At 40.6% G+C, this 15,256-nt stretch overlaps 1 pseudogene; it reads right to left on the bottom strand.

Annotated features, from left to right (window-relative positions):
• Nucleotides 1-12,645: 12,645 nt before the first annotated feature.
• Nucleotides 12,646-15,256, bottom strand: part of LOC101149813 (sal-like protein 4) — a 57,287-nt pseudogene continuing 54,676 nt past the window's right edge.

The following is a 15,256-nucleotide window of genomic DNA, read 5'->3' as shown; positions in this document are numbered from 1 at the left end:
AGTTCCTTGCTGTGCCCTAAGAAGGTAACCAGGATTCTTAGTCCCTGGCAACAAGACGTCACCAAAAATAAAAAATAAAAAAAAAGTAACAGAATCTACAGGATGGAGTACAGTGGCACAATCACAGCTCACTGCAGCCTTAACATCCTGGGCTCAAGTGATTCCCTTGCCTCAGCCTCCCAAGTAGCTAAAATTACAGGTGTGCTCCACCATGCCAACTAAGTTTTAAAATTTTTTCGTAGGTTTGGGGTCTCACTATGTTGCTCAGGCTGAAAAAAACTATTAAATAACTAAGTAGATACATTGTTTAGTGAACAAAAGTAAACCATACATAGAACATAATTCCAAACAAAAAGGGATACGTGGGTAAAGCTTTTTTTTTAGTATCTGTATAAACACAGAAAAATACTTGGATGAATACGTGTCAAATTGCTAACGTGGTTACTTAGTGTCAAATTGCTAAAGTGATTACTTCTGAAAAAGGGATTGCAAAGACAGAGAGGGTTTTTCACTTCAGAATAAAAATATCAGGTTTAGAAGGATACATGCTGAAGGTATGTGAAATGAAACATGCAAGATATAAAACTTCACATCAATACAATCACACTTTTATAAGACATCTAGCATATATTCATTTTTAAAAGTAAAAGAATTTGCAAAAAACTAAGAGTAGTCATATTTAGATGGTGAATTATGACTGATCGTTGTTTTCTTTGATGCTTTAAAAAATTTTCCAAAATGTCTGCAATAAAAATTTATTATGTTCATCATAGACAGACCCACGCTTTTTAAAAGAAAATTTTTAAAGGAAGGATTACCCAAACTCAGTTTTGTTAATGTGAAGGCATGCCCACTCCCCCTGTAACTAAAGAGGAATTTCTCTGGTTTCCCTGTCTATCAAACAAGAAAAATTTTCCCGGTGGCAGGGGATGGAGATCTTCCTAACAACTTGTCGTCCTTTGTAGCTGATGCTCACAAGTACGTGGATGGCAATGAAACAAGCCTCTATGGCTAAGCTTCCCCAGACTTGCTCACTCCACTCTTCATTTATCCATTAAGCCCACATGCTGAGGGCTGTCATGCATTTACAGTGTGTATCAAGCTGCCCCAGCCAAAGTGATTTCTGGCTCATTGTGCTACTCCCAATAAATTTGGGGATTGGTCAGCTTCAAAACAAAATTGGGCAAGTTATATATATATATATAGGCAAACAACAAAAATTGAGTTCTGTGTGTGTATGTTTATGAAGGGGTGGTACATTCCCAGAAGACAGTGTGACAGGATAGAATGCAAGTTCCAAAATCACTAAAGATAGGCCCTCCAACTAAGGATCCTCTCCAGGCAGCTTTGCAGGAAGCAATGGAAACAAATAGGAAAAGAAAGGAAGAGAAAGGCACATGCCACATGGCAGTTTGTGAACAATACAAGACAAAACTTTGAACACTGCTCCCTGTCGCAAAATAAATGGGGGCCACTTTTGAGGGGTAAGTTCTGATATATGGTTGATAAATGAATAGGTACTTTATTCATAAGACTAAATCTTCAAACAACAAGAGCAAATAATAGCTGGGTGTGGTGGCTCAAACCTGCAATCCCAGCACTTTGGGAGGCCGAGGTGGGAGGATTGCTTGAGGCAAGACCAGCCTGAGCAACATAGCAAGACCCTGTCTGAAAAAAAAAAAAAGTAAATTATAAGAGACAAAAAGTTCCAACCTCCTCTTTAGAGCACTGCATTCCAGAAAGCAGTAGAGTAACATCTGCAGTTCTGCAGTGTCTGGGAGGAAAGCGTTGGGACCAAGGACTCAGCATGCACCAATTTTATTTCATGAGTAAAGAAAATAGAGATATTATCATAAAAGCTTGAACCTACAACAGACAGAGTGTTGTAGGTTCCCAGACCCAGAACACACAAATGTGGGCAGACAGGGGACATCCATGAGACAGAGGATTCCTCCCACAGAGCTTTTCTGAAGACCTTAGAGTTTGATTCCTGGGACTTGAGGTAGTGTGTCCAATATCCAGTGAGGCTATAAACAGATAAAACCTTTCTAGAGTGAGATTTGTTAAATATGGAACAAAAGCCTTAAAATATATGTATACTTTGATCTAGAAATTCTGCTACCAAGAAGAAAAGAAACCAAGCAATATTTATTTATAAGGATGCTAATTATCATAAAAGAGAAAGCAGAAATATAATAAATGTACAAATATGGGGGACTGGTTCAATAAATTACAGCACATGTATATGTAGTAGTCATTAATGCTGCCCACTGAATATTTCTGGTTGAGTCTTCACCTTTGGGATATATCACAGGACTGCATTTCCTGGCCCCTTCTACTTGGGTAGGGTCATGCAACCTATTCTATCCAATGAATTGTAAGCAAAAGTAATATGTGTTCATCCCAATCCAAGTGTTTGGTTAACAGTGCTAGACCTTCAAGCTCTCTGCTCACTCTGCTGCGGTGACCAGCAATGTTCTAAATATGGTTGCTCTGTAAGCCAGGGTCAAGGAATAATGTTAACAGTGACATAGAGCAGCAGAGTCCCCACAAGTAACCTGAAGAAAAATACACTGTGAGATTTGGTGATTGCTTGTTACTACAACATGACCTAGCCTATCCTGATGAATACAAAGGAAGTATGATGCAACCACTGATAGATATGATCTAGTATATTTATTGACAGAAGCACATTTTCACAGTGTACTGTTACATTAAACAGCAGCTATAAAACATCAAATACAATTTAAATCAGTTTCACATATTATACAAAGTAAAAACACTGAAGAATATTCCCCCAATTTTGCTGATTAATGAATTGTGAAACTATGTAAGCCTCTGTGTGTGTGTGTGTGTGTGTGTGTGTGTGTGTGTGTGTGTGTGTGTTGATGAGGGAAATCAGTACCTTCTTCCTAAGAGTTTTATGTCATATATTCTAAAAGCTAAAAATGCTAAACAAATTCTGTAATTCCATTACAAATATATATCTAAACCACCTTTCTTACTTATATTTTACCTTTTTTAACTTTACTCACCCTACTATCAGAATGTATACTTGAATACTTTTCAAATGTATATTCTAACTTTCATGTATTTCTTTTTTTGTTTGTTTAAATACAAGGACCTCCTCCTATAGTTCTCGAAACACTTTCTGAAAAGTGGGAGGGAATCTTGTGTTATATATAAAAAATAAATGAGGTGAAACTATCATCTACTTCTGGCTGGAGGAAACTCCCCCAAAAGTCACATTTCAAAATTTTTCAAGTCTGTGGTTTTATTCTCACAACAGTGTTTCTCTATATACTTTTTTATTCAAAATTTCAACAATGAATATGCATTGTTAATATAATTGGGGAAAAGTTATGTTAAAAATTACTTGGGATGAACCCAGGTCTCTATATTTTAAAAAGACTCTCAGATGATTCTAATTTATACTAAATTTTGGGAACGATTCTTCTAAACCTATTCTTTAAAACCCCTCATCCTTTTTCAAATTTCAATTAGGATGGTCAAAGAAATATAAGTGAAAGCTGGGAAATAATACTTCCCAGTGCCAGAAACACTCAGGAATATCTTCATGGTGAAATGAGATCAGATCCAGAGATGGGCTGACTGATGCATAACTCACTACAAGTAAAGGAAGCACCTGTGGGGAAAACACCATGGAAGACCTGCTGCCCAACAGAACCCCACTAACATCCCTTGGCTTCCAGCCTGGGAGTTGGAGAAGAGTGCAGGCCGTGAGATGCTTTGGATGTGGTCAATTTCTTTTATTTTTATTTTTACTTATTTATTTTATTTTATTTACCTTTTCAAGATGGAGTTTCACTCATGTTGCTCAGGCTGTAGTGCAGTGGAGCAGTCTCGGCTCACTGCAACCTGTGCCTCCCGGGTTCAAGTGATTCTTCTGCCTCAGCCTCCCGAGAGGCTGGAATTACAGGCATGCGCCACCATACCAGGCTAATTTTTGTATTTTTAGTAGAGACAGGGCTTCACCATGTTGGCAAGTTGTTCTCAAACTCCTGACCTCAAGTGATCCACCCGCCTCGACTTCCCAAAGTGCTGAGATTACAGTCGTGAGCTACCACGCCAAGCCCTTATTTTTATTTTTATTTTTTTGAGACAGGGTCTCACTCTGTCACCCAGGCTGGAGTGCAGTGGCTCAATCTCGGCTCACTGCAACCTCATTCTCCTGGGATCAAGCCATTCTCTCACCTCAGCCTCCCAAGCAGCTGGGACTACAGGCATCTACCACCACGCCTGGCTATTTTTGTTTTGTTTTTTTTTTTTTTTTTTTTGCATTTTTTTAAATTTTACTTTAAGTTCCGGGATACACGTGCAGAATGTGCAGGTTTGTTACATAGGTATACATGTGCCATGGTGGTTTGCTGCACCCACCAACCCATCATCTAGGTTTTAAGCCCCGAATGCATTAGGTATCTGTCCTAATGCTCTCCCTCCCCTTGCTCCCCACCCCCCAAAGTTTTGCATTTTTAGTAGAGACAGGGTCTCACCGTGTTGCCCAGGCTAGTCTCAAACTGCTGAGCTCAAGTGATCTGCCTGCCTTTGCTTCCCAAAGTGCTGGGATTACAGGCATGGGCCACCACACCAGCCTATGCAGTCAATTTCTAACAATACGTTTATATTTTAGGAAAGTTCTTTCTATTCCTATTTTGAGTGCTTTCATTTTGCTTTCTGGAATGAGTTGATTTTTTTCAAATATTTTTTCACTATGTATCAAAATGTGCATATGTTTTTCTTCCTTAACACGTTAATACAGTGACTTACATTGAAATTTTCCTAAAGTTAAGTCATGTTCGCATAGCTGGAATGAACCTGATCGTTAATATATTGCTGGATTTAATTTGCGCTTTTTTCTCCCATAATGTTCATCTTTATAAAATGATCTAGGCTTACAGCCTTCTTTTCTTCTTTCTTCCTTTTTCTGATTTTGGTATCATAGTTGTGGTAGACTTGCAACATACATTGGGAAGATTTCCATATTTTTACTTGATTAAGTAAAATAGAAGTTTTACTTAAGTAATATGAAATTTTTAGTTCCTTGAAAGTCTGGTAGAACTTGCCAGAAGAATTAAGTGGACTTGGTGACATTTTGGTGTAGATATTAGACCACTCTCCTCTATGTTTTTTGGTCTTTTTAAATTTCCTATTTCTTTTGCCAATTTGGCCATTTGACGCCTTGAAAATCATGTGGATTTTTTTCTCCAACTATGAAATTTGCTATTACAAAATTGTATATAACATTCTCTTCAATTTTGTGAAATTCCGCTGCATTTGCAGTTACGGCAGCTTCATCATTCCTAATGTTGTTTATTAGTGTCCTCTCATTTTATCTTGATTAAACTTGTCACCACTTGTCTATTTTATTTGTGTTTCCCCCCAAATGAAAAAGAAAAAAAAAAGTGCTCTTATGGGTTCTATTGTTCCATTTCACTGGCCTCTGTTTTTATATTTATTGTTTACTTTGAAGATTACTTTGATTTTTTTCTTAGCTTCTTCAGTTGAAACCTCAGTTTACTTATTTTAAAAATATCATATTTTCTAATAAATGTTTAAGGCTGTACTTATTTTTAGTATGGTTGGCTGTATCCCAGAGATTTGTATATGTAATGCCTCTTGTCATTAATTTCTAATTTGGTCTATAAGTTGTTTCATTTTTTCTTGCTGACATTCATATATTTTGGAAGGATTATTTCTATTCTAATCCAATAAATCATTTTGGGGAGATTTTAAATTTAGTTTTTCTTTTTTGCTATAATTTGTTTATTATAAATTTGCTTACAGAGTTTTTCTTTTTGGAAAAAATTGAAATGTGCTTTTAAGCCTAAAATATGCTTATTTTTGGTGAATTTTCCACATTTGTTTAAAAAGAATGTTTCCACTTTGATGTTGGGTACAGCTTTCTTTATATAGCTGTTATATCAAGCTTGTTATTTAAATCCTTTAAAGTCTTACTGATTATTTACCTATTGATTTCTATGTTTGATCTTAGCCAAAAGGCCAAAAAGCAATGCCTATTGATTTCTGGAGATACGTGCTAATCTCTATATCAGTTAGCTATTGCTGCAAAACAAACTGCCTCAAAACTCAAGCACTTAAAATAATCATTTGTTATCACTCATGTACCTGTGGTCAGCTGGAACTCAGTTGATCTATAATGCACTTGGCTGAGTGCCTCCGCTCTAGGCTGTGGTGGCCAGGGTGGCTATTGTGGCTCCTAACTGCACGTCTATGGGTCAACTAAGGTGGCAGTAGTTGATTCTGATCCCTACTGCAAGTCTGTGCGTTAGCTAGAAGACCAGATCAGCAAGGAATAAAACTGCCCTTACCAAGCCAACTTGTTGGTCCAACAATCAGGAGAACATGCACTTGTGTCAAGAATTCTGTTGCATCCAGTTTTATAATCTGCCCTGAGCCTGACTTAACACTCTAAAGACCTATGTGGTGGGTTACATGGTGGTCCCAAAAATATATGTACAAGTCCTAAGCCCCAATACCTGTGAATACAGCCTTACTTGAAAATAGTGTCTTTGCAGATATAATTAAGAATCTAAATATGATGTCATCCTGGATATAGCATGGGCCCTAAATCCAATGACAAAATGTATTTTTTCAAAGACAGCAAAAGAGAAGACACGGAGACACACAGAGGAGAACATGATGTGAAGATAAAAGCAGAGATTAGTAATGTATTCACAAGTCGAAAATGCCAAAAATGGCTGGAAACCACCAGAAGCTAGGAGGGAGGCACGGAATCCATTCTCCCTCAGGGTTGGCCTCTAGAAGGAGCCAACCCTGCTGACACCTTGATTTAGGACCTCTGGCCTCCAGAACTGTGAAATAATAAATTAATGTTGTTTTAGGCCACTGGTTTATGGTTATTTGTCACAGCAGTGTCTTAGTCTGTTTGGGCTACTACAATTACCATAGATGGAGTGGCTTATAAGCAACACAAATTTATTTCTTACAGTTCTAGAGGCTGGAAATCCGAGATCAGAGTGCCAGCATGGTCAAGTTCTGGTAAGGACTCTCTTCCAGGTTACAGACTGCTGACTTCTCACAGTGTCTTCACATAGTAGAAGGGGCAGAGCAGCTCTCTGGGACTTCTTTATAAGGACACTAATTCCATTCATGAGGACTCCACACACAAGCTGCTCCCACAAATGTCCCCTAGGTCTTGTTGACACACAGTAAAAAGTTCCATAAGTTCCATTGATATTGAGGCTATTTCTTCTCCATCGAGGCTGTGCTAGGGTCTGTCTAGTGTTTGGCTTGGAAGAAATGACAAATAATGGCAGAAAGTCTTGAGAATCAGTACCTCTTTGTGAGGCACAAATTCAAGTGAGGTTAACATGATTTCCAGGAAAGGGGAAGCTATTCTCCTCTGGCAGAGGAAAGAGATTGCTTTTGCCAACTCAGAGAGTTCAAAGGAATGTTAGGGTTTAAGATAGTTTCATTCAGCTACAAAAACGTTCCCAACTCAGATCTCAAGCTCTCACAAGACTATGTGACCACCTCACATAGTCTTTTCTGCTGTGCTGCCATCATAATCAGATTCTGGGTCTGATTTTCAACACAATCTGACCTGTGATTGCTTCAGACAATGATCTCCTTAAAAGCTGCCATAGAAGTATGAGATGTCAGGATAATAGTTACTGTTGGAAAGAAGGAGAAAGTAATTGGAAGATGGCATAAGAGGGCCTTCATAGATGCTGATAATTTCAAATGTATTAATCCAGGGACTGGTTATATGGTGGTGCTTGCTTTGTGAAAATTCATCAAAGTCTGTAGTTATAACATGTGCACTTTTCTATGTGTTACATGTCAGTAAAAAATATTCCTTTAAAAAAAAACTTTAAAATAATAAAAGCTGCCATACAAGCTCCCTGGCTTTAAAAGTATGTTGACTGCCTTAATCCAACCATTCTCTTGTGTTGTCATAAATAATCAAACTATTACACATTGATTTTAAAAAGCATTATTTCCATAGCAACTAAGAGAAGCTATCCAGCCTCTTAAGACATTGCCCTATCAGCTGGGCATGGTGACTCACAGCTGTAATCCCAACGCTTTGTGAGGCTGAGGCGGGTAGATCACCTGAGGTCAGGAGTTCACGACCAGACTGGCCAACATGGTGAAACTCAGTCTCTACTAAAAATACAAAAATTACCTGGATATGGTTGTGGAAGCCTGCAATCCCAGCTACTCGGGAGGCTGAGGCAGGAGAATTGCTTGAACCTGGTAGGTAGAGGTTGCAGTGAGCTGAGATCGTGGCACTGCACTCCAGCTTGGACTACAAGAGCTAGACTCCATCTCAAAAAAAAAATTGCCTTATAATGAGTTCTTGAGAAATCAGAGGCTGAGGCAAGGATTAATGCGCTAACACTTTACTTTGAAGATACAAGCCCATAAGAGTGAGGGAGAAGGAAATATGAAGTGAAACAAGAAAAAAATGTGTGAGGCAGTGCAAGGTAATTAATTACTGCACTGACCACTGCTTCACAACAAGGCCACAAAGAGACACAGTAGGTCCATATCTGACAACTTTTATGTTCCACTTCAAATCTCAGCCGTATTTCCTACTCCAATCACTTCTGCAGCAACAGTTCTACACAGGTCTCAATCACTTTTATACAGGTACAACCTGAGAGTATCTTTCCTTGGTTTCTCTCCTCACTCTAATGCCATGGTGGGATGCTGGGAGAGTCCACTCAGCACTTATGCATGTACAACCTGGAAGTACCCAAGAGTTAACATTGATGGGGAAACAGGAGCTAATGGATAAGTGTTCCCCTTTCATGTTCCCAGAAGGATAATTCTTAGATGCATTTCACAAAGCTCTTTAGATCACCTGACATCACTGAGCATCAATCACCACCCATAGTGGTGCCTACTTAATAATGTATCTTTATACTGGCTTTCTCACCTTCTCTGCTTCACTCCCCATGTCTCTCATTCCTACTCCTTGGGATCATTTCCCAAGTAAATTATCTGTTTGCTAGCTTTGTCTCTGGCTCTGCTTTAGGGGGAACAAACAAAGCAAAATCTTTCAACAGGAAGTTTGTCCAGCATGCACAACAGATCACAAGCAGCAACTACACCTTGAAGTGGTCCACAGGAGAGATAGGATCCCTCCTATTTCCCATTTTCACTGGTCAAACCTTACCTCACAAGGAGACAACTCCAAGTCTTTCCAGGTTGTGTCATCTGGTCCATTCTCAACCATTCAGGAAGTCTAATCTCATGTTTGAAGGGTGACCTGATGGGATAGGGTGGGGGTAGGAGAAGGGATGGATCAAAACAATCCAATAAGGTGACAAGTTTAGTGTCCCATACAAGGAAGGAAATTATATTCAGAAAAGCAAGAGAGTGGGAAGTTGGCAGAGTTTGAGAGTCTACAAAACAGTCATATGGAGAATCTGTCCAAAAAACTATTGAAGCTCAGGTCTGGAGCTCAGAAGAGAGGCCAGAGCTGGAGATGTGGATTTGAGAATAGTCAGGACACTAGAGGCTTGGAGGCTGTGGTGAGGATGAAGTCAATCTAAGGAAGGGAACAGAGAAGTGTCCAAGTGTCCTTGGTATCCGAGGGGGGCAGAGAGTGCAGAGGAAAGGAACTAAGGGGAGAAAACAATTTGAGTGAGGAGAACAGGTGGATGTTCTGTTGTAGAAGCAGAAGGAGAGAGGGGAAGAGTGGACAAAATGCTGTGAGGGGGTCAAGCAAAAGAAGACTGAGAAAGAATCTGTCCTGTCTGGCAATTAGAAATTCATCTGTAAATCCTATGAAAATTCTGCTGCAGTGGGAATATGGGCATGCAAGCCAGACCACAGTGGGTGAGGAGAAAACAGGAGGCAAAGTGGTACCAGCCTCCATAGATGCTCTCAGAGAAACTTCAGAATGTTGGCCGGGAGGGGAAGCTGCTAAAGTCAGGGAGGGAAAAGAGGAGCTAATATTTACCTGGCAAGGGGCTTCCACAAAAAGTCCTCACCAACTGTAATCCACAATCCTGGGAGAAAGGGATCACCCCAGAAAGAGGGAAGAGGAAATCAAGGCTCAGTGAAATTGCTGGTCCAAGGTCACAAGACCAGTAAAGGTTGAGTTTGCACCCAGGAATTTGCACCTAAGATTGTATGACTCTGATTTTTCTGCTACATTATGCACTGGAGAAGGAAACAAAGATCTAGGAAGGGCGCTTCAGGCTGGGAGGGACTGGTGTTCATGTACAGGTGAAGAGAATACATGGTGGAAATTGTCCCACAGGCGGTGGGAGGTAGGGGGAGAATGCCACAGGTACATAATTGGTTGAAAAATTCAACAAATAACAAAACCATGGACATGCTTTTATCCCTGTCTTGGGGTTATCTTTATTTTCAATCTCTAAATTAATGGATAGCCCTTAGATTCCTTGCCCAGAAATTAGGTTATGTTTCTTCCTAAAATAGCACTGGGTCTGGAGAAGCATAAGCAAGTGGGTGCAAGGAGCCTCTTACGCACAGGCCCAGGCCTAAAATATTTCTCTCTAGGGATGGAAACAATATTATATAATGAACAAGAAATACCAGCATTGCTGTGGAAGTGGCAAAAAATGTAAAAGAAAAGGTTTCTTTTCTTGTCTATAATTTTCAAGTTTTAATTTTGAAATAATTACAGGTTCACAGGAAGTAAAATAAGTAAGTTTTTTGGGGGAAAATTCAAAATGTATTTTCCAACAGACAGACAGCATCAGCAGGTACAACAAAAGGGGTTTCTCCATAGATCATACATTCACAAGGCATTATTAGCTCAACAGTGAGAAAGCCACCGGTGTGTTTTCCGTGACACCCATTTCACAGTCTAAACAGGTACTATTATTGTGTTCATTTACAATTCCAGAAGAAAAGGCACAACCTGGCAGAAATAATAATAATAATAATAATATCTGGGGAATCCTAAAGTCAGGTGAAATAACTAAGAGACAACACCTTGACTAACAGTCTTGGATCCACTGTTCAGCCAGGGTCTTCCACCTAGAGGGAAAAGACTTTTCTCCCAGAAGCTAGAGTCTTTCTTTCTTTCTCCTTTCTTGTTAAACTATGAAAGCAATGTTTCATTTGCTCAATATTACACTTACAAAAGGAGATTACAAAAAAAGGCATCACAAAAACCTCTTGGACGTTCAGCTCTTCCCATCAATACAACTCCTAGATTTTAGACAGGGCCTGGGAATACTTCATCGGTCTTAAAATAGGAAAACAGACACTATAGCTACAAAAGAATTTAAAAATAAATGAGGTAGATAAATTAAAGCTTTTATATCCAGGAATTGCCTATTCCAACTTCATAGCCTTCATGAAATATTCAGGAAGAAAACAAAAAAAATCTTCATAATTACTTGGCTTAAGTCCCAATTATGTTGAATTAAGGAAATTCAACAAAAAAATTAGTATGTGAACGTGTGATAGGAAACACACCCTTCCATGAGTTTCTTTTCAAGAATGAAAACCCAGTTCTTCAATAGAGTAGGCACTGACAAACCAAATTAAGTCATCTGAAATTCCCTGCTCAGGTGCCCACCTGTTCTGGGGTTCAGGAAGAGGACAGCACCTGGGAAGTGTAGGGAGGACACTGGCACTCTCAGGGCTCCAACTGGACGGCATTTAAGCAGCAACACACACACTGACTCCTTAAGGACTACTGTAAGTCCATCTGAGGGCATCCGACTTATGGTTCTAAAGTTGAAGCAGGACAGGCACAGTGGCTCACACCTGTAATCCCAGCACTTTGGGAGGCCAAGGTGGGCAGATCATTTGCAGTCAGGAGTTTGAGACCAGCCTGACCAACATGGTAAAACCCCATCTCTATTAAAAATACAAAAAAATTAGCCAGGCATGGGGGCGCATGCCTGTAGTCCCAGCTACTCAGGAGGCTGAGGCAGGAGAATCACTTGAACCCAGGAGGTGGAGGCTGCAGTGAGCCGAGATCATGCCACTGCACTCCAGCCTGGGTGAAAGAGTGAGACTCCATCTCAAAAAAAAAAAAAAAAAAAAAGTTGAAGCAATTTTATAATTCTACAACCTTAGTTTTATTTTTTTAAAGTACATTCAGAAAAGCAAACAATAAGATGGGGACAGGGTTGGGGTATATAAATAGGCCCCTAAATAGATGGCAGACCTTGTCTTTTTACCCATATACAGTCATCATGGAAGTATACAGTACCCCTCTCCCCTCAATTAGGCTAAGTCATTGTCTTTTCCATGTTGGTTCAACAAGTTCCAATGATTCTACCTTGAAATAGGTAACCAGTCTTTGGAAAAAATTCTAGGTTGTACAAAGGTTCTATGTATACAGTTTGTCACAAGTACAAAAGCTACTTTGCAAGACCCGCTTCTTTCTAAAATTTGTTTTTAATGCTAGTCTTTATTTGTTTTGATATGAACATTTGTTGTTTGATTTTTCAATTTTTTGCAAAGCAGCATAGCAACAGTCGTGATTGTGCGACTTGCCTGAGGTTGCGATCACAACCTTCAAAAACATCATTTGCATATCAGTAAGAAAAAGAAAACGGGAGATGAGTGTTTACCAAAAAAGCAGATTCTAGAGATTTCACGCTGTCTGCATTTCTCCTTCCATGCAAGTTCTCCTTTAGCTTAGCTGACTGCAATCTTGTTTTCTTCCAGGAAGTGAGGGAACGCTGTCAGTAGCACCTGGTTTTCCCACATCTGCACTGATGCCTGATTGGGAGCCATCCATCTTGAAGACGGTGGTGTTATTCACAATGGAGCTGGCCCCCAAGGAAAGCAGGAGGTTAGGAACACCCCCACTCCGGACCACAGAGATCTCACTGGTCTTCATGGCCAGACTGCCACTCGGCATGCTGGGCTACTGGTTCCACACAACAGGGTCCACGTTCACCGAAGGGGCCAGGATTTCCTTGGGAAACATTTCTGAGACTTTTTTCTGTCTGTACTTAACAGAGCCATGGTGTTCTCGATGGCCAGCTTCCTCCCACAGCAGGCTGAGTTATTGTTCGCCCCGTGGATCATGTAATGGACCTTGAAGTTGACTTTGGTGGTAAAACTTGCCCACAAATGTTGCCTACAAAAGACTTCTCTCCAGTGTGGGTCCACCCGTGAATGTGAAGAGCGCCAGTGGACGAGAAGTTCTTCCCACACCACATGCAGCCATGTTGCTTGGCCTGTCGGCGTGGCTGGGCTGCTAGCAAAGCGGTCATCCTGGGGACAATGTTAAGGGTCCCACAAAGGTGCCAGGAACTTCAACTTTGACATTGGTTGGCTGGGATCAGATAAACACGGAAGGGAGACTGCTCTGACACTTGTGCTTGTAGAGGACCGCCTCATCTTTGGGTTTGAGGTTGACTGTGGAGATGTTCGGTGGCTTCCTCTTCCCTTTCTTGGGTGGTTCTAGCGCGACAATGGAGAAAGGACTCTGGAAGAGCACCGAGCCCGGCATCTGAGAAGCAAATCACTTGCGAGAGGAGACATGACGTTTGGGAATAACCTGGTTCCATCTGGCTTCAGAGCAAAGGGCGTCAGCACTGGGGACAGAGAGCTGGTGGCAGAAGGGATGTTGGCAGAAGGAATGTTGGCAGAAGGGATGTTGGCTTGAAGTAGTTTGGCTTCTTTCAAGGCATCTGGAGACAGACCTTGGCTTCCAGCTTTCTGGCTGAGCAAAGTCACAGCCATAGAAACCTGCTGGGACATGCGACTGCCCAAGGTCCCCAAAAACCCCCAAGCATGGGAGGTCCACATGTGCACCTGGATGCGATCTGCTGGGTGAGCTGGACCTGCTGTACCTCCTGCTGCAGACATAGGATCTGCTCAAGCACACATGGGCGCTGGGACAGGCAGCGCATCTGCACTCTGCTGATTCATCACCACCTTGGTGTCTCATAGTGCCTGCAAGATCACATTTGTGTTGGCCACTTTGCCTTTGGGTAAATAAATTATGTCTTGGGGGTGGCGGCAGGACAGTCTCTGTCTTTAGGTACATCACAGAGTCCACAACTGGCTTCACTCACTGCTTGGACTGGGTGGTTGGTAGCTAAGTACAGCTCTGGAGAAGTCCTCTGAAGACACTGGCCTCTCGCTGTCATTCATGAGAACAGGTAGATTTTTAGTGTGATTTTTTCTTATGTTCCAGGAACTCGGAGATGCTAAAGAACTCTACAGAGCATTTCTCACAGACACACGTCTCCTGACGAAGCCACTTTACTGTGGCTTCATCCTCACTCGCCTCATCATCATTCCCTGGGTGGGTCACTGGAGCACCCGGCTTCCCTGCCACTGGTGCCACTGGGGCCACAAGAACTGACCCTGGAGTTTGCAGATGCAGCTCCAGCAGCAGTGGTATAGGACATTGTGATATTATTTATTTAATATCAAAACAAACACAAAATAAATTACCTTCCTAGCTGCATTACTATCAAAGAAATGAGAATGAAAGATGAGAATCAATATGGAATTTCATTGCATTGATATTGTTTTTCTATTTTGCCACGAGAAAATATTCATGTGTCATTTGTGTGTTTAAATTTTTTTGAGAATGAATGAGAAGTTCTAGCATGATGATAGCTGCATGAGATAACATCTTCCCTCTTTCCATTATAATCATGTTAAAACTTCATTTTAAGCAAAACTAGACTCCTACTATTCTTATCCAAAGTTCAGCAGTTTTAAATAAACAAATGCTCTTCATTTTGTTGTTTGCCCTTGGTCTATTCCAAAGCTCTGAAACGATTTTTTTTACAGTTTTGTTCAGTTTTATAATTGTTTTTGAAGAGAGCATTTGCTGACCTGTTCACTCCATAACACTGGAACTCTTATCTTTTAATTTTTATTTGTGTTTATGGTTTTTTTTCTGATTTTATTTTTAGTAGAGTCTGTATTCGTTTTCTAAGGCTGTTGTAACAAGGTACCACACACTGGGTGACTTAAAACAACAGAAATTTATTTTCTCACAGTTAGGAAACTAGAAGTCTGAAATCAAGGTGTGGGTGGGGCCCGCCTCTCTGGGAAGGGTGTAGGGGAGAATCTGTTTCATGCCTTTCTCTTCGCTTCTGGTGTTGCTGGCAATCCTCAGCTTGTGGACACATCACTCCAGTCTCTGCTTCTATCGTCATATTGCATTCAATTTGTGAATCTTCAGATCATCTTCCCACTCTGTATGTCTGCCTCTGTCTCTTCTCCTCTTCTTATAAGGACACCAATCATGTTGGATTGGGGCTGTGAAGGTTGTCAG

This window comes from Gorilla gorilla, chromosome 2 (genome assembly GCF_029281585.2).
Source record: "Gorilla gorilla gorilla isolate KB3781 chromosome 2, NHGRI_mGorGor1-v2.1_pri, whole genome shotgun sequence".
NCBI lineage: Eukaryota > Metazoa > Chordata > Mammalia > Primates > Hominidae > Gorilla > Gorilla gorilla.
Note: the sequence above shows the minus strand (reverse complement) of the source record. Positions and strands in the feature narration are given on the sequence as shown.